At 39.0% G+C, this 26,644-nt stretch overlaps 1 protein-coding gene across 7 annotated transcripts in view; it reads left to right on the top strand.

The window, feature by feature from the left end:
- The window catches only part of NCOA3 (nuclear receptor coactivator 3), a 140,758-nt gene that overhangs the window by 28,803 nt on the left and 85,311 nt on the right, over positions 1-26,644 (top strand). For 2 of the 7 annotated variants that reach the window (XM_059407179.1, XM_059407181.1), the window contains exon 2: positions 2,707-2,835. The exons of the other annotated variants lie outside the window; for them this stretch is intronic. The gene's annotated coding sequence lies outside the window, so the exon portion shown is untranslated. The remainder of the gene's footprint in view (positions 1-2,706; positions 2,836-26,644) is intronic. 7 annotated transcript variants of the gene reach the window in all.

The following is a 26,644-nucleotide window of genomic DNA, read 5'->3' on the forward strand; positions in this document are numbered from 1 at the left end:
TGACCTGAGCCGAAGGCAGCTGCTTAACCAACTGAGCCACCCAGGCATCCCTATTTTAAAGATTTTATTTATGTATTTGAGAAAGAGAAAATGAGAAGAGAGAGCATGAGAGGGACGGTCAGAGGGAAAAGCAGACTCCCCGCAGAGTTGGGAGTTTGACAGGGGACTCCATCCTAGGACTCCGGCATCATGACCCAAGCAAAAGGCAGTTGCTTAACCAACTGAGCCACGCAGGCTCCCAAATTTCACATATTTAAACACAAGGCAGGGGCGCCTGGGTGGCTCAGTGGGTTAAGCCGCTGCCTTCGGCTCAGGTCATGATCTCAGGGTCCTGGGATCGAGTCCCGCATCGGGCTTTCTGCTCAGCAGGGAGCCTGCTTCCCTCTCTCTCTCTCTCTGCCTGCCTCTCCATCTACTTGTGATTTCTCTCTGTCAAATAAAAAAAAAAAAATTAAAAAAAAAAAAAAAAAAAAAAAAAATAAACACAAGGCATTTGCCTTTGAAAACATCTGTGGGGAAAAAAAAAGAAAATGTGAAAGTACTTCTATAATGTTTTTTGATAAAAATTTCTGAATTTAATGCCTGCATTTCCAGTATTTTGTTTTTTAAAGATTTAAAAAAAAATTTATTAGTGGGAGAGGAGGGAAGGAGCATGGGGGCAGAGAGAAAGAATCCCAAGCAGACTCCCCCCGTAGAGCACAGAGCCTCATGTGGCGCATGATTTCATGACCCTGAGATCATGACTTGAGCTGAAACCAGGAGTCGGATGCCTAACTGACTGAGCCACCCAGGTGCCCCAGTATTCTTTTTTTTTTTTTTCTAGGTTTATTTATTTATCTATATCCAACATGGGGCTTGAACTCACAACCCCAAGATTAAGAGTCTCATGTACCTCTGACTGAGCCAGCTAGGTGCCCTTCTAGTATTTTTCATTACATTCTTTGTAGCTTGTATGTTTTTATACAAGATGAAGTTATGCCTTTTAATATATATCTTGTATGTAATATATCTAATCATTTAAAAATTCTTTTATTGTGGTAAATACATAAAATTTACTATTTTTTTTTTAAGATTTTATTTATTTATTTGACAGAGAGAAATCACAAGTAGATGGAGAGGCAGGCAGAGAGAGAGAGAGAGAGGGAAGCAGGCTCCCTGCACAGCAGAGAGCCCGGTGCGGGACTCGATCCCAGGACCCTGAGATCATGACCTGCGCTGAACTGAAGGCAGCGGCTTAACCCACTGAGCCACCCAGGCGCCCTAAAATTTACTATTTTTTTTAAAGTACAGTTTTTTTTTTTTTTTAAAGATTTTATTTATTTATTTGACATGCAGAGATCACAAGTAGGCAGAAAGGCAGGCAGAGAGAGAGGAGGAAGCAGGCTCCCTGCTGAGCAGAGATCCCGATGTGGGGCTCGATCTCAGGACCCTGAGATTATGACCTGAGCCGAAGGCAGAGGCTTAACCCTCTGAGCCACCCAGGTGCCCCTAAAATTTACTATTTTTAAGTGTACAAATCAGTGATATCTTTGTATTTCTGTAACTTTTTCATCATCACAGACAGACCTAGTCTGTTTTTAGGTAGCTGTCTCAACTTATAACTTAATAACTGCTCTCAAATTTAGTGGAATACATGTGAGCTCTCTTCAACCCAGAGTTCTAGAACTCTGTATCCTTGCTTGAAGGAGAGGTTTTGAGAAAGACACAGCTAAAATTGGGTAAAAGTCTCTTATAGTCTGAGAATTTTCTACTGATCTTATCTCCAATTTAGGTTATTATTATTTTTTAAGATTTTATTTCTTTATTTGACAGAGAGAGAGAGAAATCACAAGTAAGCAAAGCAGTGGACAGAGAGAGAGGGGAAAGCAGGCTCCCTGCTGAGCAGAGAGCCTGATGCGGGGCTGGAGCCCAGGACCTTCGAGATCACAACCTGAGCCAAAGGCAGAGGCTTAATCCACTGAGCCACCCATGCGCCCCTTAGGTTATTGTTTTCTTGATCCTCTTGCAGCTGTACTACTTTTTTCTTCTTGTATTTTGGCAAATTTCAAACCTAAAAAGTAGAATAGTATTGGTCCCCATTACTCATCACTCATTCAGGTTTATGGCCAATGTTGTTTCATCTATATGTCCATTTACTCTCTTCCCCCATATTATTTTGAAGCAAATAATCAGGCATTTTATGATTTCCTTAAGTGTCTCTAAAAGATAAAGACAGTCTTTCAGAAAAAACAAGTACATAACCATAATACCTTTATTACATACAAAAATTATAATATATCTTAGTAGCACCAAATATACAATCACAATTTAATCTTCTAGTTCTTTCCTTTGTTTGTTTGAATCAAATCCAAAGGAGATTCACACATTACAATTTGGTTGTTATGTATCTTAAGTTTCTTTAAATATAGGTTACTCCTCCATCTCCTTTTGTCCTTTGAATTTATTATGTTTTTTTCTCTGTAGTATCTTATTGTCTAGATTTTACTGAATATATTCTTATGGTATTGTTTAAGTTGGCCCTCTTTTTTTATTTAATAAATTGATAGTTGGCTTTGGCTGTTAAGGCTTGGTCAGATTAAGGCTCAGTTATTACTTTTGGTAAATATATTAGTTATCTTTACTGTGTAACAAATTGTGCCCAAATTTAGCAGCTTAAAACAGCATTTATTATCTCTTACAGTTTCTTTCTTTTCCTTTCTTTCCCAGCTCCTTCCATAATTTCTGAAGGTTAGGCTCATCTTGGTGGTTGTGGCTCAAGGTCTTTCACAGTGAAGCTTTCATCCAGGGCTGCCGTGATCCGAAGGTTTGACAGGGCCCTGAAGATCTGCTTTCAAGGTGGCTCACTTACATGGCTGTTTTAAGAGGTCTCAGTTTCTTGCTTGGGTATCCTCCAGGCACTGTGCAAGAGCAGGTGATCAGAGAGGAAGGAAGACAGGAAGAAAGCTGTAATGCTTTTTGTAACTACAGAAGTGACATTCTGTAATTTCTGCTCTTTTGGTCATCCAGACCAACCCTGATACTTTGTGGAAGAGGACTCCTTAAGGGTGTGAATTCTAGGAGATGGGGATCCCAGTAGCCATTTTGGAGGTTGGCTACCACACGGTGATGACTTCCCAGGTGGTGTGGTTTATCAGGAGATGCGTGGTGTTTCTCTTTCTCTTTGTGATGTTAGCTACTGATGATCAGTGTGTTTTATCTGATAATTTATTAGGAGTAACAAATGCTGATATTCTTTTTTTTTTTTTTAAAGATTTTTATTTATTTATTTGTCAGAGAGAGTGGGAGAGAGTACAAGCGCCAGAATGGCATGCAGCAGGAAAAGCAAACTTCCCACTAAGCAGGGAGCCTGATGTGAGACTTGATCTCTGGACCCTGGGATTATGACCTGAGTTGCAGATGCTTAACCAGCTGAGCCACCTAGGCATCCCAAATGCTGATATTCTAATTCTTTTATACCCTTTTCATTTAATAGCTATACTATTTCAATAAAGAAACTTCTAAACAACTATTTAGTCAACCAGTGTGATATAGTTCAAATAGGAAAGTCCGGATAAAAGCCTCTTTCTTTTTATATTTACTAGTTTTTAAAATAATAGATTGGTTTAGTAGCACTGTCCAGTGGTGAAAAACATTGTGTCACAAACTTAAATTTTTCTTTTTACTTTGAAATAATTTTAGATTTAAAGAAATGTTGTAGAGACACTATAGTGTTCCTGTATATCCTCTTTATTCAGGTCACCCTAAAGTTGATCAGCTGCATAACATAGAGTGGTCAAAACTGAGAAGTGAACATTGATACAGTACTGCCAGCTAAATAACAGATAAGACCACATCTTCCACTACTGTCTTTTTTTTTTTTTTTTTTTTTTTTCAGTTCTAGGACCCAGTCTCCTTCATTACAGTTCTCTTTTGCCTTTGGTTTTATTTTGTTCTTTTTAAGTTTTTTTTGCTTTGGGTTTGGAGTGTGTGTGATGATTTGTCTTTATTTATTTATTTATTTTTAAGATTTTATTTATCCACATGACAGAGATCACAAGCAGGCAGAGAGGCAGGTGGGGGGTGGGGGTGGAGAGCAGGCTCCCAGCTGAGCTGAGAGCCTGATGCGGGGCTCCATCCCAGGACCCTGGGATCATAACCTGAGCTGAAGGCAGGCAGAGGCTTTAACCCACTGAGCCACCCAGGTGCCCCATATTTGTTTTTTTATATAATATTTTGTTTTATTTTTAAGTAAACTCTACCCCCAGTATGGGATTTGAACTCATGACCATGAGATCAAGAGCAACACTGAGCTAGCCAAGTGCTCTAGTTCTTAGTTTAAAAAAAAAAAAATAACGAGAGTTGTATTTTGTTCTAGCTGCTGTCTTTATAATAAAACTTTTATGTAATACACTTAGCCTTTCCCCAACTGTTACTTTTTTTTGCTTATTGTTTTCTCACTTTGAGTACTATTGAATTTTACCTCGTAACCTTTTCTTTCTCTTCCCCAGTATTTGATTTAAACTAATATTCTTTACTTCCAATTAATACTATAAGGCAAACAGCAAGTTCTAATTTTTAAAGATATTTATTTATTTTTGTAAGACAGAGAGAGAGAATGAGCTCGAGCAGGAGCAGGGATGGGGGTAGGGGCAGAGGGAGATACAGACTCCCTGCTGAGCAGGGAGCCTGACAGGGGAGTCAGTCCCAGGACCCTGGAATCATGAACTTTACTGAAGGCAGATACTTAACAGACTGAGCCACCCAGGTACCCTGTTCTAATTTTTATCTTTCCTCTCTCGCTCTCTCTTTTTTAAAGATTTTATTTATTTAGGGGTGCCTGGGTGGCTCAGTGGGTTAAAGCCTCTGGCTTCAGCTCAGGTCGTGATCCTGGGGTCCTGGAATCGAGTCTCGTATCGGGCTCTCTGCTCAGCAGGGAGCCTGCTTCCTCCTCTCTCTCTCTGCCTGCCTCTCTGCCTACTTGTAATCTCTGCCTGTCAAATAAATTAAAAAAAAAAAAAGATTTTTACTTATTTATTTGACAGAGACATAGGGAGAGAGGGAACACAAGCAGGGAGACAGGGAGAAGCAGGCTTCCCACTGAGCAGAGAGCCTGATTCAGGGCTTGATCCAGGACCCTGGGAGCCGAAGGCAGATGCCTGATGACTGAGCCACTCAGGTGCCCCACTTTCCTCTCATTTTTGTTAGGTAAATTGATAGCTATGTTGTTCAAACATGTAGTAATTGTATGTTATAATGTGTCTGTTATAACTAGCATTCAGTTTTCTTTTTTTTCTTTCTTAAGATTTTATTTATTTATTTGACAGAGATCACAAGTAGGCAGAAGGGACAGGCAGAGAGAAAGAGAGGGAAGCAGGCTCCCTGCTGAGCAGAGAGGCCGAAACGGGGCTCGATCCCAGGACCCTGAGATCATGACCTGAGCCAAAGGCAGAGGCTTAACCCACTGAGCCACCCAGGTGCCCCTATCATTCAGTTTTCTAGGGGTGTGTGTGTGTTTAAATATATATTTAATTTCCACCTTTTTTTTTTTTTTTTTTAGTGTTGATGTGGACTTTGCAGTTATTTTGGTTGTCTGAAATTCTCTAATAAATTTCTCAGGAAGTGCTTATTCCTTGAGTTCCACTATGTGTAAAAGTTTGTAGCTTCAGTACTTGACAGCTGGTTTGGCCAATTATAAAATTCTTTCCTAGAGTATATTTCATTCCATTGTCTTCTGGCAGAGAGCATCACTGTTACAGTCCGATGTCAATCTGGCTTTCTTTATATGCAGGTTTAGCTTTTTGTCTTTGCCTGAATGTCCGAAAGATTTTTTTCATAGTATTTTTATGTATTGGTGTTGGTCATTCTGACTCATTTTTCCTTGGGCATATATATACTAAGTACTTTCATTATGTAATTTCAACCCCTGCCCCTGTGTCTTTGTCTTTCAACATCAGGAAGGTTTTCTTGACTTGTAAGTTTTTTTTTTTTTTTTAAGATGTTATTTATTTGAGAGAGAGAGAGAGAGATAGCAAGAGAGAGCCCAAGTGGGGAAGAGAGGGAGAAGCAGGCCCCCCACCCCCCAGCAGGGAGCCCGATGCGGGGCTTGATTCCAGGACCCTGGGATCATGACCTGAGCCAAAGGCAGGTGCTTAACCGACCAAGCCACCCAGATGCCCCTTGACCTGTAAGTTTTTTTGGTTTGTTTTTTGCTTTTCGTTGTTGTTGTTCCATTGCTTTGTTTTTTCCTTTGAAACTCTACATTGGATTATACATTTTCTTTGGGACATATATATTCTGTACATATGTTAGATGTTTGTATATTATTCATGTGAGATAAACCTCTCTGCTATTTCCAGACTTGTATATCCACTTCTCTTCTCAACCTATCCATTAGGATTTTTATTTATGTATGTATTTGTTTATAATTATTTAATTAACTTATTTTAGAAAAATATTTTATTTATTTAACACAGTGATCTCTGTCAAATACATAAATAAAATCTTTAAAAATAGTCTTTAAAAAATTTGATTTACCTTTTACAGTTATGGGTTTTTACTATGGTTTCCTTTTTGATAAGTAAAGATTAGAGTGAAGGTTGCTTTAGGTGAATAACCAACATGCCTGCAACCAACTGCAGGGAGTTTTTTTCTTTACATACTCAAGACTGTGCTTGAATATCTACTTTTATTAAAAAGTATAATGAAAGAAATTCCATCATAACTTCTTCCTAATGCAGTATTAATTTAGGTAAGAATTAGTACTGTGTGTCTTTGCCTCCTGTACATACACATTTAAAATTTTTGTGTGGTACCATAAGGAACTTACTATTTTTATTTTAAAATAGTTTTAATAATATAGGAGCTTATTTTTTGGAAAGAAGGTCAAATGCTCTATATTCAGTTTCATTTGCATGTGTATATTATGTATACTTTTTATTTAACATAATTAAGAAAAAGTGACTTGTTCTTTTCTGATTTTATAAAAAGTACTCTTTATTAAAATGAAGTATAGAGATAGCAACTATTAATATTTTTGTATGCTTTTTTCTATGTTTTTCTGTGTAGACGTTAGCATACATTAGAAAGAAGGGAGTTTTGCATGCTCTTCTGTAATCTTATTACTTCATTTTATGTGATGGACATCGCTCCAGATTTTATAGTTCCTACTACACTTGCAACATTTTAGTTTCTTTTCTAATTTCTACTATCTTTTAAGTTGGTCCTCTGCTGATAAGGTATTAGTTTGTTTCTTTTTTTTTTTTTTTAAGATTTTATTTATTTATTTGACAGAGAGAGATCACAAGTAGACAGAGAGGCAGGCAGAGAAAGAGAGAGGAGGAAGCAGGCTCCCTGCTGAGCAAAGAGCCCGATGCGGGACTCGATCCCAGGACCCTGAGATCACGACCTGAGCCGAAGGCAGCGGCTTAACCCACTGAGCCACCCAGGCGCCCGGTATTAGTTTGTTTCTAATTAGGCATGTAAAGCATAGATTTCTCACTACCTCCTTAACTAAACAAGACCAAGACTTGCATAGTTAGTGTTGTGCCTTAAAAAGCCATGTCTACCCCTACAGTCCCCCCTTTCTTTTAATTGGAAAAAGCTTAGGGAATTTATTTGTATTAAAAAATCTAGGAGATAAAGTCCTCTTATTTTATGAAAGTGTGTACTGAAGTGAAAAATTATTTTTGGCTCTGAGTGATTTAAATATTTCTGTAATTTTAGTTATAATCAGTATTACATTTAATGCTGCCTGACTGCAGAGCATGTCTATTAGATCCCTTTTTCTGTTTCTTTTAAAAAAATTATTTATTTATTTATTTATTTGACAGAGAGAGAGCGCAAGTGTGAGTGAACACAGGCAGGGGGAATGGGCCAGGGAGAAGCAGGCCCCATGTGGCGCAGGGAGCCGGATGCCAGGCTTGATCCCAGGACCCTGGGACCATGACCTGCGCATGAAAGGCAGATGCCCAATGACTGAGCCACTCAGGCGCTCCTACTATATATCCCTTTTTCGATTTGTTTCCCTTAAAAGGTTAAATGTGTTTTAAAAATAAGGTGTATAAGTTTTTTTTTTTTTTTTTAAAGATTTTATTTATTTGACAGAGAGAAAGCACAAGTAGGCAGAGAGGCAGGCAGAGAGAGAGAGGAGGAAGCAGGCTCCCCTCGGAGCAGAGAGCCCAACGTGGGGCTCGATCCCAGGACTCTGGGATCATGACCTGAGCCGAAGGCAGAGGCTTTAACCCACTGAGCCACCCAGGCGCCCCAAGGTGTATAAGTTTTTAAAAGATTTTATTTATTTGTTTGACGGAGAGAGAGAGCGAGAGAGGGAACACAAGCAGGGGAGTAGAGGGGGAGAAGTAGTTTTCCTGCTGAGCAGGGCATCCAATGTGGGGCTCAATCCCAGGACCCCAGGATCATGACCTGAGCAGAAGGCAGAAACTTAATGACTGAACCATCCAGGTGCCCAGATAAACGTGTTTTCTTGTTAAAAGAGAGATGAGCAGGTAGTAGGTTTTTGGTCATGTAGTATAAGATGGCTCTTCTAAGTTATTCTTTTTTTTTTTAAAAGATTTTATTTGACAGAGAAACAGCGAGAAAGGGAACACACACAGTGGGAGTGTGAGAGGGAGAAGTAGTACTCCTGCCAAGCAGGGAGCCCGATTTGGGGCTTGATCCCAGGACCCTGGGATCATAACCTGAGCTGAAGGCAGATTGTTAATGACTGAGCCACCTAGGGGCCCCTGTTCTGTATTTTGTCTGTGAAGTCTTTACTTTCGTATAGGGGAAACACATACCTTTTTTACTTTTTTTTCAAGATTTTTTTTTTTTTAAAGATTTTATTTATTTATTTGACAGAGACAGAGCGCACAAGCAGGAAGAGTGGCAGGCAGAGGGAGAGAGAGAAGTAGCCTCCCTGCTGAGCAAGGAGCCAGATATGGGACTCCATCCCAGAACTCTGGGATCATGATCTGAGCTGAAGGCAGCTGCTTAACCGACTGAGCCACCCGGGTGTCCCTTTTTTAATATTAAAAAAAAATTATTGATAAGAGAGAGAGAGAGAGTGAGGGAGCACAAGACACAGGGGAGCTGGAGAGGGAGAAGTAGGCTCCCCAGGGAGCCTAATATGAGGCTCCATCCCAGGATGCTGGGATGAGCAACTAAGCCACCCAGGTGCTCCCCTATTTTACTTTTTAAACATTTTATTAAATCAGGAGACCATTTAAAGTGATGGGAGTTTTTCTTCATGCTGCAATTATAGTTGGAAATATTATAAATTGCAGTTTTTGAAACTTTCAGATTTGCATTTTAATAAATCTGGCTGCTTATAAATAAAATACATTTTTCTGTTTCTGAAATTTTGACTTTAAGTTTGATTTGATGTGGTATGCTTAGGTTGCTCAGTCATTTAAGCGTCTGGCTTCAGCTCAGGTCGTGATCCCAAATGTCCTGGGATCCAGCCGGATGTGGGTTCCCTGCTCAGCGGGGAGTCTGCTTCTCTCTCTCCTCTGCTCCTTCCCTCTCACTCCTGCTCCTGCCTGCTCTCTCTCCCGAATAAGTAAAATCTTAAAAAAAACTCATTATGTTGATGTGAATTAGCAAAGCACAAATATGTACAATAGTTTGTTTTCTCCCTTTTATATCTTAAGGAAAGATGTAGTAGGAAGTAGGATTTTGAACAGAAGTATATAGTCAGAGGTTTATAGTGTTTTGGTGTTGTGTTAGGTAGATATAACTGTCAGACGTGGAAGTTTATTTGATGAGGCATAAAGATAATCGGAATAAATAAAAGTCAGAGTTGTACCCTCTTAGATAAGTTTTTGTGATATCTTTAATTCTTTTGTCCTGGTTGCTAGCCTTATGTTGGGGGGTACTTATGTATATATGTATACTTATGTATATAATTTACATATATGTATTTTTATAAATATATACAAATATATAATCCAAATAAAGTTCACAAATTTTAGAACACTTATATACCTGAAAGTTGATACATGTATTTTCCTGTTACAATAGAAATAAGCAGGTAGTGGTTTTATTGCATAATGCCATTTATTTATTTTTGGAGGTTTTTTTTTTTTTTTTAAAGATTTTATTTATTTATTAGACACAGAGAGAGGTCACAAGTAGGCAGAGAGGCAGGCAGAGAGAGGGGGGGAAGCAGAGAGCCTGATGTGGGGCTCAATCCCAGGGCCCTGAGATCATGACCTGAGCTGAAGGCAAAGGCTTTAACCCACTGAGCCCAGGCGCCACTGGAGTTTGTCTTTTAAATACACACTAATACACTGATGATGTTAAATGATGATATTCTAGAGAAAGTATTTGTTACTCTTTTTGAGGTCTAGCCTTCAGAATTCTGAAAATTTATAGAAGAAAGACTATTTTCATAAATACTCAGAGCATCAAGATGCTTCTATGCACATTGATTTCCTGACTTCTGTTTGTAGTCAGAGCTGTTAACGTTCATTTGCATGGTGTCTTGAAACGACTTCACTTGGGGTCTGTGAAGGCTTGCTTAAGGGATATATGAGCACAGTTTAAAAAATCTTTCATTATGGGGGCGCCTGGGTGGTTCAGTGGGTTTAAAGCCTCTGCCTTTCTCTCTCTCTGCTTACTTGTGTTCTCTGTCTGTAAAATAAATAAAATCTTTTAAAAAAAAAACTTTCATTATGAAATTGCAAGTATAAACTAGAGAGAATACTATAGTGAGTTCTCATGAAACTATCCCTTAGGCTTCAGAAAAACTAAGTTCGGGCCAGTCTTATTTTTATGAACATTTACCCTTTCCCATATTATCTTGAAGCAAGTTCCAGATAACATATTGTATTTTTTTTGGTGACATATTGTATTTTATCCGTGTTTTTAGTAAGTATATTTATTTATTCATTCACTTACTTTAGAGAGGGTCACATGTGGGAGGGGGTGGGGCAGAGGGAGAGGAAGAGAGAGAATCTCAAGCAGACTCCTTGCTGCACACAGAGCCTCATGCTGGGTTTGATGTTAAGACCTTGAAATCAAGACCTGTGCTGAAACTGAGTGGGATGCTCAACTGACTGAGCCACCCAGGCACTCCTACTGAGTATCTTTAAACTACAGCATTCAAAACAAAATAAAACCCACATTATCTCATTTGAAATTCCTTGATGTTATATCCAGGCATGTTTGAATTTTCAATTCCTTTAATCTCAGCTTTGATAGTTTGAGTCAGATGCACATACTACAGTTTGCTGTTGCATCTTCTGTGTTTCTTAAGTTCTTACTGCTTTTCTTTTTTTACCTTGCAGTTTATTTGTTGCAAAAAATGGTTTTGTGTTGTGCAAAATTTTCTGTAGTCTGGATTTTGCACCTGAATGGTGTCATTTAACACATTGTTCTGTCCTCTGTATTTTCTATAAATTGGGAGTCGGATTTGCAGACGAATACAAATGACTTAAAGAGAATTATTTTCCAGATTTGTAAGCTTTTGTTCTTTTATTTAAAGTTTTTTTAACCATCTTTTTTTTTTTTAAAAAAGACTTTATTTATTTATTTGACAGAGAGAGAGAGATCACAAGTAGGCAGAGAGGCATGCAGAGAGAGAGGAGGAAGCAGGCTCCCCGCTGAGCAGAGAGCCAGATGCAGGGCTGATTCCAGGACCCTAAGATCATGACCTTGAGTGGAAGGCAGAGGCTTTAACCCACTGAGCCACCCAGGCACCCCTGTTTGCTTCTTTCTTTAAGATTTTATTTTCAAGTTATCTCTGTGCGCAAGGTGGGTTTTGAACTTAGAATCGCAACAAGAGTTGTATGTATGCTCCACGGACTGAGCCAGCCAGGCACCACCCCAGCTTTTGTTCTTTTATTTATTTATTTAAAGATTTTATTTACTTGACAGAGATCACAAATAGGCAGAGAGGGAGGGAGGAAGCAGACTCCCTGCTGAGCAGAGGGCCTAATGCGGGGCTCGATCCCAGGACTTGGGATCATGACCCCAGCCGAAGGCAGAGGCTTTAACCGACTGAGCCACCCAGGTGCCCTGCTTTTGTTCTTTTAAATCCTTAAGTTGGCCTGCCTGAGAAAGCTTTGCAGAGTATCCTTTCACAGTTGCTCTTTTTACTGCCAAAAGAAGGATGTAATTCTTTTACTGTGTTGTCTTGATACTGGGTGTTTAAAAAAAAAATTGGCATTTGAAACAACACATGGACTATTACAAATCTTGGTGTCAGAGTTTAAAAAGCGAATGACTCTGTAACAAATGGTCTGTTGGTCAGGTGCTTCTGAGTGTGTTTTATCAAATTGAAGGGAGAGTTAATCAAATTGTTCTCTGAGAGATAATGAAAAAATAATTCTTTTTTTTTTTAAAAGATTTTATTTATTTATTTGAGAGAGAGACAGTGAGAGAGAGCATGAGCGAGGAGAAGTTCAGAGAGCGAAGCAGACTCCCCATGGAACCGGGAGCCCGATGCGGGACTCGATCCTGGGACTCCGGGATCATGACCTGAGCTGAAGGCAGTCCTCCAACCAACTGAGCCACCCAGGTGTCCCTGAAAAAATAATTCTTAATGATAGTTCACTGAGATTTTTGTCATGAAACTAGTGCATTGAAAGAATTGTCATTACTTTCACATAACTCCTTCCACTTAGTTATCTACTTAGGTCAGCATAGTCTTATTAATAACTTTACAAATAAGTGCGTAAATTAACGAACACTGGCATTTTAGCAGTATTACTTATTGTGGATACCTGTAGGCATGGCGCTTGGGGTCAGGGAGAGGAACCCCTGTCCATGTACCTTAACAGATTTACTTATAATGAAAAATGTACTTTTAAAAAAGATTTAATGCTTATTTTAAAAAAATTTATTTTTTAAAGATTGTATCTGTTTACTTGAGAGAGAGAGAGAGTGAGAGAGAGAGAGAACATGAGAGGGGAGAGGGCCAGGGGGAGAAGCAGACTCCCTGCTGAGCAGGGAGTCTGATGTGGGACTTGATCCCAGGACTCCATGATCATGACCTGAGCCGAAGGCAGTCGCTTGACCAACTGAACCACCCAGGCAACTGAAAAATGTACTTTTAACATGTATTTTACCAAAACACACTTAGATTTTGAACAGTTACATCCTAATAATGGTTGTAGTAATAATGCAGGAAAAAAATGTTTTCAGCAGTTAGAGCTTGTGATTAGATGGACTTTCAGTATTATTTCAGCTTATGTATACCCTTTTGTTGTAGAGATTGGATGATCAATAAAATACTTTCAGGCATAAAATAATATTCTGTTATGATCAAGTACAGGGGATGAAGAGGAATGGTAATTCATATTCCAGGAGAAGGGAACAGTCAAAATTTCTGACTGTTAGGAACGATCATAATCCAGTTACCTTTGAATACTTGAGTGATGTAACAGTTTATTAAAAATATTAACAATATCTTGCAAACAACTGCTTTGTAACTAGTTAAGTTGGTGAAAAACTTAAATGTCAATGTACAGATGTTCTGGGATGTATAGTTTGTCAAGGTTCTTTGGTTGATGAGCAAAACATCTTTTTTATTTGACAGAGATCACAAGCAGTCAGAGAGAGAGGAGGAAGCTGGCTCCCCGCTGAGCAGAGAGCCCGACTTGGAGCTCGATCCCAGGACTCCGAGATCATGACTCGAGCTGAAGGCAGCGGCCCAACCCACTGAGCCACCCAGGCGCTCTGATGAGCAGAACATCTTAAGTCCTTTGGCACTCAGTTGATGTCAGGCTCTTTGTTTACTATATTGGTGATAAAATGACTAAAGAGTCACGTTCCGTGGGACGCCTGGGTGGCTCAGTTGGTTAAGTAGCTGCCTTCAGCTCGGGTCATGATTCCAGCATCCTGGGATGGAGTCCCACATCGGGCTCTTTGCTTGGCGGGGAGCCTGCTTCTGCCTCTGCCTGCCACTCTGTCTGCCTGTGCACACTCTCGCTCCTCTCTCTCTGACAAATAAAATAAAATCTAAAAAAAAAAAAAAGAGTCACGTTCCTGGCTTTCACAGGGTAGATTCCCTAGGAGAAACTACTGTATCTATGTCTGAAGCAAAAGACATAACTTTATAAAAACACCAAATGTAAAGACACTTGTGTACTAACTACTTCTCTTCTCCCATCCCCTTCTTGGCAGGCAAGCACCTGGCTCTTTAGGGTGTATAAGCAGCATTACAAATCCTTATTTTATATTTGGAATTTTAAGTCAGTCCTTTTCTTCCTTGTGTGTTCTTTATCAAAGTGTAGGCTGGAAAATATTCTTATTAAAATGAATTTTTTAGACAATGACTATAAGAAGATTGGAATAATGGTGATTGTGTTAAAAATTTTAAAACATTTTTAAAAATTAAAATTCATATCTTAGTAATTGATATTTCCCATATAGGAAACAAAGGAAAAAAATAATTTTCACATGGCTTAATATTTCATCATTAAGGTAGTTAGCATATGTGCCCTTCCTTCACAAACAATAAATAGGAAGGCTAAAATAAAAAGATTAATATAAACATTTTTTTAAACTAATTTTTTTGGCTTGAAGGAAGTGCTGTGTCCCTAGGTTTTTAAATCTTTGTGCACCAGGTTGGTCCTTTTGCTGAGGATGAGGCACTTTTGTGGTAGTGTTGCCATGGTGACTGCCTTCCAAGTGCTGCCTCAAGGTCACTCATCACTCATAGCCAGGAATACTTGGATTTTGTTAAAGAAGATTATCCACATTCAGTGGACAAAATGAAGTTAATTTTCACATTGCGCTGTTCAGTCAGATCTAGCAAAAATGTTCTTGTAAATAGTATTTTGTGTTGACAGTACTAATAAACTGTATTTTCTTTGACTATTGAATTTTAACCTTCCAGTTAGAAGGCTAATGGTATATCTAGAAATTATCCACAGCCATATGTTGTAATAACTTGATATCCCATTTGTGATTTTGTTGTAACACAGCAACTTTATTTTATTGCATTTATGTTTGAGTACATCTAAACATACCTGCCTCAGTGTTTCGTTTTTTGATAGGACACAAAGACAGAGATTCCTTTAACATTCCTTTTCTTTTTGGTCAACTTAGCTTGGTGTCTTTATTTGCCAGTTGCCATTAGCTTCCGTTCATTTTAGGATGATCATTTTATTTTCTCCAAACTGGATTTCAGAGATCTATTGTCTACCTGGCTTCTGTTTCATGTACTCTTTGTCTCATATAGCTGTTAGTTTTCCTTGTCTTCCTTTCTGAATTTGGTTTAATAGAGATGTTCACCATCAAAGATTTTCCTATATTGTTATCAAACTGGGTTTCAGTGAAGGAAAATATTAAAAGAAATGCCTCTGTGCATTATTTATTTTCTTAGGAATCTTATTCTGAGGAGAGAAGAGTCAAAGCTATGTGCCTCCATTAGGCTGGAAGGTGACTTTGAAATCAGAGATGAGAAACCTTACTCTAAAAAAGAAAGTGCCATTGAAACAAACAGAAATTACTATGCAAACATATATGGCTAGACAATTTGGTTTTTCATCTAATTAGCATCTAACTAGTTGCCCTACCTCCAGGGGAATTAGCTGAATTGGTTCTCATAAAACATTTTATCTCTGCTTCTGCAGAGCGGACACCTTTGTGATGTCTGATCAAGATATTTTACATGCTTGAAATTTCAATGAATGCAGAGCTCTATAGATAGTATTGCAAATATGCCAGGTAGTATATGCCAGCAAACGTTTGTTTCATTTATGCATATTTATGAAACCAAGTATATTATCTGATGCTATTTTTGCTAATTTATTTGGAAAAAGGAATTTATTTAAAACTGTAAGCTAAGATGTGAGGCAATATGATGTAGAAAAAAAAATATTAGAATGGGAAGTCAGGGCCGTACATTAATCTTTTTTCTTACTGTGTGAGCTTGGTCAAGTCACTTTTCGTACTTCATTTTCATCTGTAAAAAGCAAGGTGGTTCCGTTTTCATTGTGACTTTCCTTGATCCTAGTCTCAGTACTGTTCTGTGTATTAATGGTGGATTATAATCAGAAACAGAGAAGTATTACAGTTCATACTAATCTAAAATGCTGAATCTTTTTTTTTTGAAGGTTTTTTTTTTTTTTTTTAATTGTCAGAGAGAGAGAATGTACAAGCTGGGGGACCAGCAGAAGGAGAGGGAGAAGCAGACTCCCTGCTGAGCCAGGGAGCCTGGTGTGGGACTCCATCCCAGGACCCTGGGATCATGACCTGTGCTGGGGGCAGATGCTTAACCAACTAAGCCACCCAGGCATCCCTTAAAATGCTTAATCTTTCCAACTAATTTGTCCATTTTATTTTTCCTTAGGTTACCATTAAAATGATTTTGTGTTCTAGGTGTGTATTTAACTAGGTTATTTTGAAAGGAGGGGAGGTTTGAAGGTGTGACTTGGTTATATGGTACATAGTTAGCAGTTTTTAAAATGTTTTTGACCAACTCCACAAAGTTAGAATTGACTGTAGAAATAGAAACTGAAAAATATCAAATAGAAATTGATACTAACTCCCTTGAACATGGGCTTCATACAGATTCTAGATTTTTTCAGCAAGGAGGGAGGGCTAATGCGTGATGTATTTCTCCTTGAAGTCTTCCTTAACACATCCCATTCCACAGCATAGGAAAGCATTAGGCTGAAAAAAATGGTGCGCATCCCTGTTTCTTTATTTAGTGGGAAAAATTAATATTTTGAGTTTCAAAGAAGTTTACAGTTTATAGAGTATGTGAGCAAAAAGTGGAAGCTGTTTGTGGTTTAGTATTAGATCTTTTCATACTCTCTTCCATGCATATATCAATGCCTAGTTTTTACTTTGCTGGGCCATATTGTGCTTATTCTCCCATGGCCTTGTTTTAGTCAAAATACAGAGATTGACTTTATTTAAAAAATGACAAATATGCCTTCCACTGTAGTCTAACATTAAACCAGACCTCTGTTGATTGCCTGGTAAAACAGTGTCATGGAAAATATTGTTGGGGCGCCTGGGTGGCTCCGATGGTTGGGCATCTGCCTTCAGCTCAGGTCATGATCCTGGCTCCTGGGATTGAGCCCCAGCTTGGCGGGGAGTCTGCTTCTCCCTCTCCCTCTGCCTCTCCCCCTGCTTGTGTTCTCTCTATCTCTCTCAAATGAATAAATAAAATTAAAAAAAAAATCTGTTTTCTTCCGCTTTTATCCACTTGTGCAACTATTTCCATAGAATAGATTTCTTTAAGTTAAGTTTTTTGGGTCAGAGGGATATCCTTAATGTTTGGATAGGTATTTCAAAATTATCTTCCAGAAAGCTGAGAGTCCTGTTAACAGTGACACCTACTTTTCATGCACATATTTTGGATGATGATCTTATTATAGCTCCTATTTATTGAGTACCCTCTTTGTGTTAGGAATTGTGCCAGGTGCTTAATATAGCTCTCTCTAATCCTAATAATCTGGTAAAATATTATTTCATCCTTATTTACAGTTGAGGGATCTGAGGGTCAGAAAAGTGAGTAACTTCCTCAAGGCCACAAAACTGGTAAATGGCACCAGTGGGTTTTAAATTGCCATTTTTTTGAATCCACGGTTTGTTTTTCCTGTCCAAAACCAGTGTCTCCAATATTGCTCATATTGAGAGGACTATCTTTAATAGGTACACATAAAAATTCAGAATATGCATATTTTCCCTCAAAAAGTGATTAATGCATACTAATAATGCTTTAGATCAGCCATAGCCCAAATAGTGTAGATAATGTACTTTATTAAAAAAAAAAAAAGGGTACATGAGCATCAGCTCTTTCTGCCCCCGGTCTTGTCCCTGTGCTTTAATAAAACACCATTTTGCATTCCCCCCAAAAGTGTGCATTGATATGTAATTCCTGATTCTGGCTTTAGGTATTTGATTTTTTGACTTTGGAAGTACGTGTGTTTCTTTTTCTCTTTTTAAAGATTTTCTATTAAGTAATTTCTGTTCCCAGTGTGGGGCTCAAACCCACAACCCTAAGCTCAAGAATCTCATGCTCTACCAGCTGAGCCAGTCAGGTGCTCTGGCAGTGTATCTGATTCTAAGTGGTGTTGAGATTAGCTTGAGGAATCAGTGACTGCAACCAGAAACATACTGCTAGTCTATAAACTAAGTCCAGTGTTAGGAGGAGTAGTATTCGTTTGCATGGGTTGCCCTAACAGTGTACCCAGGTCAGGTGCTATATAAAAGAAATTTATTTTTTTATAGTTCTGGAGGCCAGAAGTCTAGGATCAAGGTATCTGCAGGATTGGTTTCTTCTTTTTCTTCTTTTGTAAGGTTTTATTTACTTATTTGAGAGAGAGCGAGTGTGCACAACATGGGGCGAGAGGGCATATGCTTAACTGGCTGAGCCATCCAGGTGCTCCAGGATTGTCTTTTTCTGAAGCCTCTCTCCTTGGCTTATAAATGGTGGCCGCCTTCTCTGTATATTTTCATGTTTGTGTTGAGATTCCCTCCTCTTATAAGGACACTAGCCATATAAGACATTAATGACCTCATTTGAACTTAATTGCCTCTTTAAAAACCCTATTTCCAGAGGTGCCTGTTTGGCTCAGTTAGTAGAGCATGCAACTCTTGATCCTTGAAGTTGTGAGTTCAGGCTCCACAATGGGCTCCACGCTGGGCATGTATCCTACTTAAACAAACAAACAAACAAAGGCCCTATTGCCAGTTACATTCACGTTCTGAGATACTGAGAGTTAGGGCTTCATTCAACATACGAATTTTGGAGGTTGCAATTCAGTCCATGACATAGGTCATATTTTATCTTACCTATTTTAAGGATTTTAGAATTTTTTTGTGTGTCATGTTTAAACATGTGATTTTTAGATGTCCTTTATACCTTTGAAATGACTTTGATTTAGCAATATGAAGATTCTAACTATTGTTAGCAAAGTTTTTTGTTGTACTAAATGCAAACCTGTTTAATTTAGCTAATAATTATAACTCATTTTGGGGACAGAATTTGGAAGAAGTAAGTATTCATTAGAAAAGCTAAGGAAGTGAGGGACGGTAAGAGGAATGCAGCATATGCTACCAGGCTCTTTCTAAGATTTCTTCTATCATGAAGCAGTAGTATCAGTAGTTCATGCTTATTGCCCACTTGATACATGTGTTAGGATCTGAGTTTTTTTTTTTTTTTAAAGATTTATTTATTTATTTATTTGACAGACAGAGATCACAAGTAGGCAGAGAGGCAGGCGGGGGAGGGGGGAAGCAGGCTCCCCACCAAGCAGAGAGCCCGATGTGGGGCTCCATCCCAGGACCCTGGGATCATGACCTGAGCCGAAGGCAGAGGCTTTAACCCACCGAGCCACCCAGGCACCCCGGATCTGAGTATTTCAAGTGCTTTATGTAATTCTCTCCCAGTTCTCACAACCACCCCATAAAATATTTTATTTATTTTCACATTTTATTTATTTAATTTGAGAGAGAGACAGAGTGAGGGAGAGAATGAGAGGGGAGGTCAGAGGGAGAAGCAAACTCTCCATGGAGCTGGGAGCCTGATGTGGGACTCGATCCCAGGACTCCAGGACCATGACTTGAGCCAAAGGCAGTCGCTTAACCAATTGAGCCCCCCAGGTGTCCCAAGTTTTTTTTTTTTTTTTTTTAATCATTTTATTTACTTAGTTGACAGAGATAGTGAGGGAGAGAACACAAGCAGGGGGTAGTGGCAGGAACAGGCTCCCTACTGAGCAAGAAGCCTGACGTGGGGATGGATCCCAGGATCTTAAGATCATGACTTGAGCCCAAGGCAGATGCTTAACCAACTGAGCCACCCAGGCGCCCTCCACCCCCAATATTTTTTATGTCTGTTTTAGGATGGGGCTCTCAGCTGGATAGACGGTCTGTATCTAGTTTGTAATCTTTACTGTCTTCTTATGTTGTACGTATTTGAAATGTGTCTTTTATGACTGGTTTCTTTACCGTATTGTACATGATTTCATCTTTTCTGGGCAGGTTGGTTTCCTCACATATTGCAAAGCATGGAGGAGCCTTAGGTTTTCTTTTTTTGTATTTGGCAGAATTCCAAACAGCATTCCTGGAACAGAAAACCGAAGGCATTTGGTGTTTTATAGCATGACATTAGGTCATAAATATGTGTGTGTGTTTTAAATTCCAGAAAACTGGGGTGCCTGGATGGCTCAGTGGGTTAAACCACTGCCTTCGGCTCAGGTCATGATCTCAGCATCCTGGGATCGAGTCCCGCATCGGGCTCTCTGCTCAGCAGGGAGCCTGTATCCCTCTCTCTCTCTCTGCCTCCCTCTCTGTCTACTTGTGATCTCTGTCAAATAAATAAATAAAATCTTAAAAAAAAATAAATAAATTCCAGAAAACTGTAGTAGCTGTGTTGGCATCTTTAATTATATTTTTACTTTTATTTTTATTTTTTTTTTAAGAGGGAGAGAGAGTGGGAGCAGAGGGAGGGGCAAAGGGAGAGGGAGAAAGAATTTTAAGCAGGATCCACTCCTAGCCTGGAGCCCAGCTTGGAGCTCAATCTCATGACCACCTGGTTGGAGATACATGACCTGAGCCAAACTCTTAAGAGTTGGATGCTTAACTGACGGAGTCCTTAGTTATATTTTAACTTCTTGAGTTCAAGAGATTTATATCCATTCCACAAATGATTTGATGGCAGGCTTATTCTTGTTTTTCAGTACTGTTTCACTTTATTTTCATTTGTACTTGTAACCAGAAAGGTAGTCTTATGTATGGTAGTAGAATATCTTCTTCAGAGAATTTCTCAAATGTTATGAGATTTAAAACCTTCTTATATATTGGTAAGTAACTTTCAGATGTTTTGACTTCTTTTTGGGGAATGATTCTGCTAAGATCTCTTAGTATCCTGTATATTCATCTGTATCTTTACTCCCCTCATCTTTTTAAGCTAAATTTTGTATGCCTGCTCTGAGTAGGCACTGTGGCTAAAATAATGCAGAGACTCGGACTCTGTCTTCAAGAGGGGGAAGAGCAAGAAAATAGAGGCATCTGCCAGGTGGGAAGCACAGTGGGATGTTTAAAATTGTCATTGGGCTCATTGGAGGAGTGTATAGCCTAATTCGGGATTGGGGGAGTAGGCTGGAAGAGACCAAGTGGAAGCGTCTCGTTAAGCTTTCAAGAGGAAAAGTGTTACTGTAAGATACACATTGGTCGTGGGTGGGTCAATAGAATAGCATTCTGATCAAGAGTGGCTTCTGCAACAGGACTTGGTGCAGTTGGGTGTTTTCTGGGAAATGTTAAGTTCTTTAATGTGGGTGGACCATTAGGTACGAGGAGAAGTCTTTAGAAATCAATCAGCAAGAGAGAGGAATTTGAGTTTTATAGGTATGGAAAGATTGCCCTGATTCATCTGAAGATTAAGTGAAGAATAAAGGTAGGCTTTTGGAGTAATCCAGGGAAAATGTACTACCTAAATCATTAAAGGACAGTAGTAATGGGATTAATGAACTGGACAAATTCGGGAAATACTAAAAACTAATGATATCTGGGGATGTTGGAAGGGCAGGACATGGACTCCTGAGAGCATCTTGTGTCTCTGAGGTCCTGATTTGCTTATAGTAGGCAGTTAGTAAAAGTTTGTTGAGTGAGTAAATGAAATAGGTAATTTTGTTGATGATCAGAGTTTATAAACATACTTATTTTCGTACCTCTTCATGTTTTTAGGTATCTGGGTATTGCTGTTATGGGAATGTAGTGGTGGAATTTTCACATTAGTCTATATAAAATGTTGCTGAAAGACAAATTTTCAAACTGTTTTCTCAAATATCTCCTAAGTTTACATATGTGCAGGCCTTCTGATAGAATTCAGGTCTTCTCAATTCAGGTGTTCTTTGTGGTATCTCATCGGACACTTTTTTCTTGTGGCCACACAACATATTTACTTGAAACATACTAAACTTTCATAAACAACATTTTCAGGGGCTTTATTTGGTATTTTGTTCTTAAGATAATAAATTAAATCTCAACTCTAACTTAACCTCATTGGTGTATTTTGAAAAATGGTGATTGTTTACCTCCCCTCTACAAGGTGTTTGTAGATTGGTCCAAGAATTAAATTGACATGAGACAGATTAACAGGAGAAAATCAGTTTAATTATGTGTGTAAGGGGGGCTCCTTACGAATATGACAGGTAGTCATGCAGTTGAGGTTATATGCCATTCAGATTGAAGGGGAAGGGTGTGGGGTCAAGGACTTCAAAGGGAATGAAGACAATTCACAGGAAGATGAGAAAGAGTCAATGTTTGCTGGGCCATACAGAAACAATAGGACATAGAGCAGTGGAATTTTAACAAGTAGTCTGCTGATTTCATCCTTGTCTACCACACCTACTTCATATTATACTGTAGTTATCTCTGATGATAGCTCCCTTCCTGGAGTAAGGGTTCTGTCTAAATTCTAGGCAGTTAGGGGGGAAGGTCAAAGGTTCTTCTTGAGCCTTCTTGTTCTTGGAAATGGCCTAATACAATCCACATGCCAAAACACACATTTTGGAGTGGCAAATTTTGTTCTTCTACAAATTGAATTGACAAAATTGGTTGTGACTTTCTAAAATAATCATGGGAAGGATTGAGAAGTTCAGTGGGCAAGCAGGAAGGATGAGAAAGGAAGAATAAAGTGTTCTTCAAAGTGGTATCTGTGAGGTCTATATGGGGGTTTGCTTTTGGTTTACTGTTACTCAAAAGTGTTGTCTTTCCTGCAGTATTTGTTTCATCTGGGCAACATAAGTGCAAATTCAAGGCCTCTACTTCAGGCCTGTAAAGTTGATCTCAGGGATAGGGCCAGGAATTTAGCCCCTCCCATCCAGAAGATTCTGCTCCTTAATGTTTGAGAAGAACCTCTCTGGATTAGACAATAGGAAAGGAGGAGCAAGACAGTTTTCTCTTTTTAGGAATATAGTTAACTTCTTTTTATTTTTTATTTTTTTAAAGATTTTGTTTACTTGACAGACAGAGATCACAAGTAGGCAGAGAGGCAGGCAGAGAGGGGGGGGGAAGCAGGCTCCCTGCTGAGCAGAGCCCCATGCGGGGCTCAATCCCAGGACCCTGGGATCATGACCTGAGCCGAAGGCAGAAGCCTAACCCACTGAGCCACCCAGGCGCCCCTGGTTAACTCCTTTTTAAAGGAGCCTTTGTCTTAGTGCAATCCTCAAAAGTCAGGTTTCCTCGAAAGCAGTGGTTTTCAAAATTTCAGAGCACATCAGAATCACCTGAATGCTTAAATCACCGATTGCTTGGACCCCACCTTCAGAGTTTACTGGTACTAGCATAGGGTTCTAGAATTTGCATTTCTGAGTTGTCTGCTGCTCTGGGAATCATAGTTGGATAGCTACTGCTCTGTGACAAGTGGAGTTATCGATAAGGAAGGTACATTGAGCACAGAGTAGGAAGTTGAGGGTTTTGATTCTGGTAGGATCTTGTCACCACTAATGGTTTTATAGACCTCAGATTCCAAATTATGAAAAAAAGGGAACGAGACTGTACATATAATATCCCTTGATTACATATTGGAAAAACATAGTTTTAGGTAGTTTCTGGGTACCTGTTTTTAACCTGTGTGTTCCTTCTCTCCCCAAAATTGCAAATTTGTTGCTGTTGGGTAATTTTAGAATCAGAATTTATACAATCACAGTGATTAATACAATTAAAATTTGGGCAGAAGGTTAGTACAAAATGTGTAAGTTTGGAATTCCTGCTATTCTGACTTCTGTTAATCTCTGTTACTTCAGTTGTGAGACATTGAGCATGTTATTCTAACCTATCTAAACTTTAGATGTCTTATACATGGATAATTAAATCCTGTGCAGCTTAGGATTCTAGTAAATGTTTGTTCCTTTCCTTCTGTTTATGGTAGGATCTAGTTTAAAATAGTTTATACAGTTTGTTTTCCTAGGTTCAGAATGGTGAATGAAAATAATTGGAATGGCAAAAAGGGTAAAAATTGTTTGGGATTAATTTTATGTAAGACACAGTCTTTCATAGTATAATTTGATCACTTAATGCATGGTGCTAACCCATTATTTAATTACTTATTTGAGAGAGAAGGAGAGAGCATGTGTGTGCACACATGTGTGCATGTGAGCAGGGGGAGAGGGAAAGAGTCACAAGCAGACTCCCCCACAGAGTGCAGAACCTGATGCGGGGCTGGATCTCATGATCCACAGCCCATGACCCGAGCTGAAATTAAGAGTTGGATGCTTAACCCACTGAGCCACCCAGGTGTACAAAACCAGATTTTCTTTTTAATTTTATTTTAAAATTTTTTATTTTTTATAAACATATATTTTTATCCCCAGGGGTACAGGTCTGTGAATTGCCAGGTCCACACACCCCACAGCACTCACCAAAGCACACCCCCCCCATGTCCATAACCCCACCCCCCTTCTCCCAAGCCCCCTCCCCCCAGCACCCCTCAGTTTGTTTTTTCTTTTCTTTTCTTAAAGATTTTATTTATTTATTTGGCAGAGATCACAAGCAGGAAGAGAGGCAGGCAGAGAGAGGGAGGGGAAGCAGGCTCCCCGCCGAGCAGAGAGCCCAATGCGGGGCTCTATCCCAGGACCCTGGGATCATGACCTGAGCTGAAGGCAGAGGCTTTAACCCACTGAGCCACCCAGGTGCCCCCCAAACCAGATTTTCTTAATCTAGATTACAATCTAAGGCATTTAGGGAAACACTGAATAAATCCTTTTTGGGTAAGTGATAGGCCCCAATTTTTAATGAATATGAGCTGTAAGATGAAATTTAATAAAATAGTTCTGGTTTAAAAAATGGTTTGACCTTTTTGGTAAATGGTGTTGTTGCTGAAAAGAGTTTAGGCAGATTGCAAGGATTAAAACCTAAGTATAAGGGAAAACAAGTATTAGATGATTTTGAAGGATGCAAGTTCAGTTTGGGCTATGCTGGGTTAGGAAGTGTGTGTTAGATGCTATGTCATTGTACCTGTTCAATGTCCTTGAATTTGAGATTGCCATATTTTTGAATATTATGTTGCTTTTCATTTATTGGTTATATTTTGCAAGAATGTTGTGATTAGAAAGTTCTCCATAAAAGTGGTTTTTGATGGCCCCCCTTTTTTTCCTACTTAATACATTAGTATAAGACATGGGAGTATAAAGAATTTTCCTAATATAACATGTTAATATAAAGAACTTTTTGCTGAGGTGTGCCTGGGTGGCTCAGTCAGTTAAGCATCTGCCTTTGGCTCAGGTCGTGATCCCACGGTCATGGGATTGAACTCCCTGTGTCAGGCTCTCAGCTGTTTCTCCCTCTCCTCCCTGCTCATGCTGTCACTATCTTTGTCTCTCTCTCAAATGAATAAAGAAAATCTTAGAAAAAGAATTTTTTGCTGGGCTTTTACCTGAATAAATCTAATTAATGGCTCTAATGTAGTTAAATGTACGCAGATTGGTTTAAGCAGAGTGGCTTAAAGCTGCTTAGAATATTTTTATTATGTTGGGATTTCCCATTTATCACAAATGGAATCTTAGCATACTTGAGGGTGTGCTTCATCAGAGTGGACAAATCGCAGCTTTCAGAGTCCTTCCTTGCCTGTGAAATGAGATACTTTCCTGATAAGTTAATGTATATATTACTGTAATTAACACTTTTATAGTACTGTAATTACATAATAATGTAATTATATAGTACTGTATTGCTTTACTTTTTACTTGTGCTCTACAAGTCTCTTGGTGATGGAAATTTCAAGTTCTTTTTTTTTTTTTTTAAGATTTTATTTATTTGACAGAGAGAGAGATCACAAGTAGTCAGAGCAGCAGGCAGAGAGAGAAGGGGAAGCAGGCTCCCTGCTGAGCAGAGAGCCCAATGCGGGGCTTGATCCCAGGACCCTAGGATCATGACTTGAGCTGAAGGCAGAGGCCTTAACCCACTGAGCCACCCAGGCGCCCCGGAAATTTTAAGTTCTAATATGAGATTGATTAGTCTTTCTTTTCCTTTTCTTTCTTTCTTTTTTTTTTTTTTTAAAGATTTTATTTATTTATTTGACAGATCACAAGTAGGCAGAGAAGCTGGCATAGAGAGAGGTGGGAAGCAGAGCCCGATGCGATGCAGGGCTGAATCCTAGGACCCAGGACCCGGAGATCGTGACCTGAGCTGAAAGGCAAAGGCTTTAACCCACTGAGCCACACAAGCACCCCTATTAGTGTCTTTCTTTTGAAAGCCTGAACATATTTTTCCCTCTGTAGTGCTTGAAAGAACTGCCAGCGTGCAAACTTTTATATTCTTCAAGACTTGTGCCAAAAGTAGTGTTTCCTGTTTATGCATGTGTCTGAAAAGATATCCATGTAATAAACAGCAGTACCTTAAATGCTCACTTGGTACTTATAGGCTTTGTCATTATTAGGAATTGTTAAGGTCGTATTGCTTTCCTTCTTTGTGAATCTACCCAGCTACTCTGGGTTATTGATGGGAGTAAAAAGCTCCCTGTGAAACTGGTTTAAGATATTTTCTTTCCCTAATTTATTTAGCCACATGTTTGTGCTTTTTGTTTTTAATCCAAAAATATCAAAAACCTTTGTAATTTTACAAGTTAAATTTCTTATTGGTAAGATAGCTCTGGGGTTTTTGTGTGAATCACTAACAGTCTACTTCTGTTTTGTCAACATCTGAAGTCTGTATTTTCCCTACTACTTAACAGTCCTCAAAACAAGTTTATTGGAAGAGATTTACA

The sequence above is a fragment of the Mustela nigripes genome, chromosome 7, assembly GCF_022355385.1.
Source record: "Mustela nigripes isolate SB6536 chromosome 7, MUSNIG.SB6536, whole genome shotgun sequence".
NCBI lineage: Eukaryota > Metazoa > Chordata > Mammalia > Carnivora > Mustelidae > Mustela > Mustela nigripes.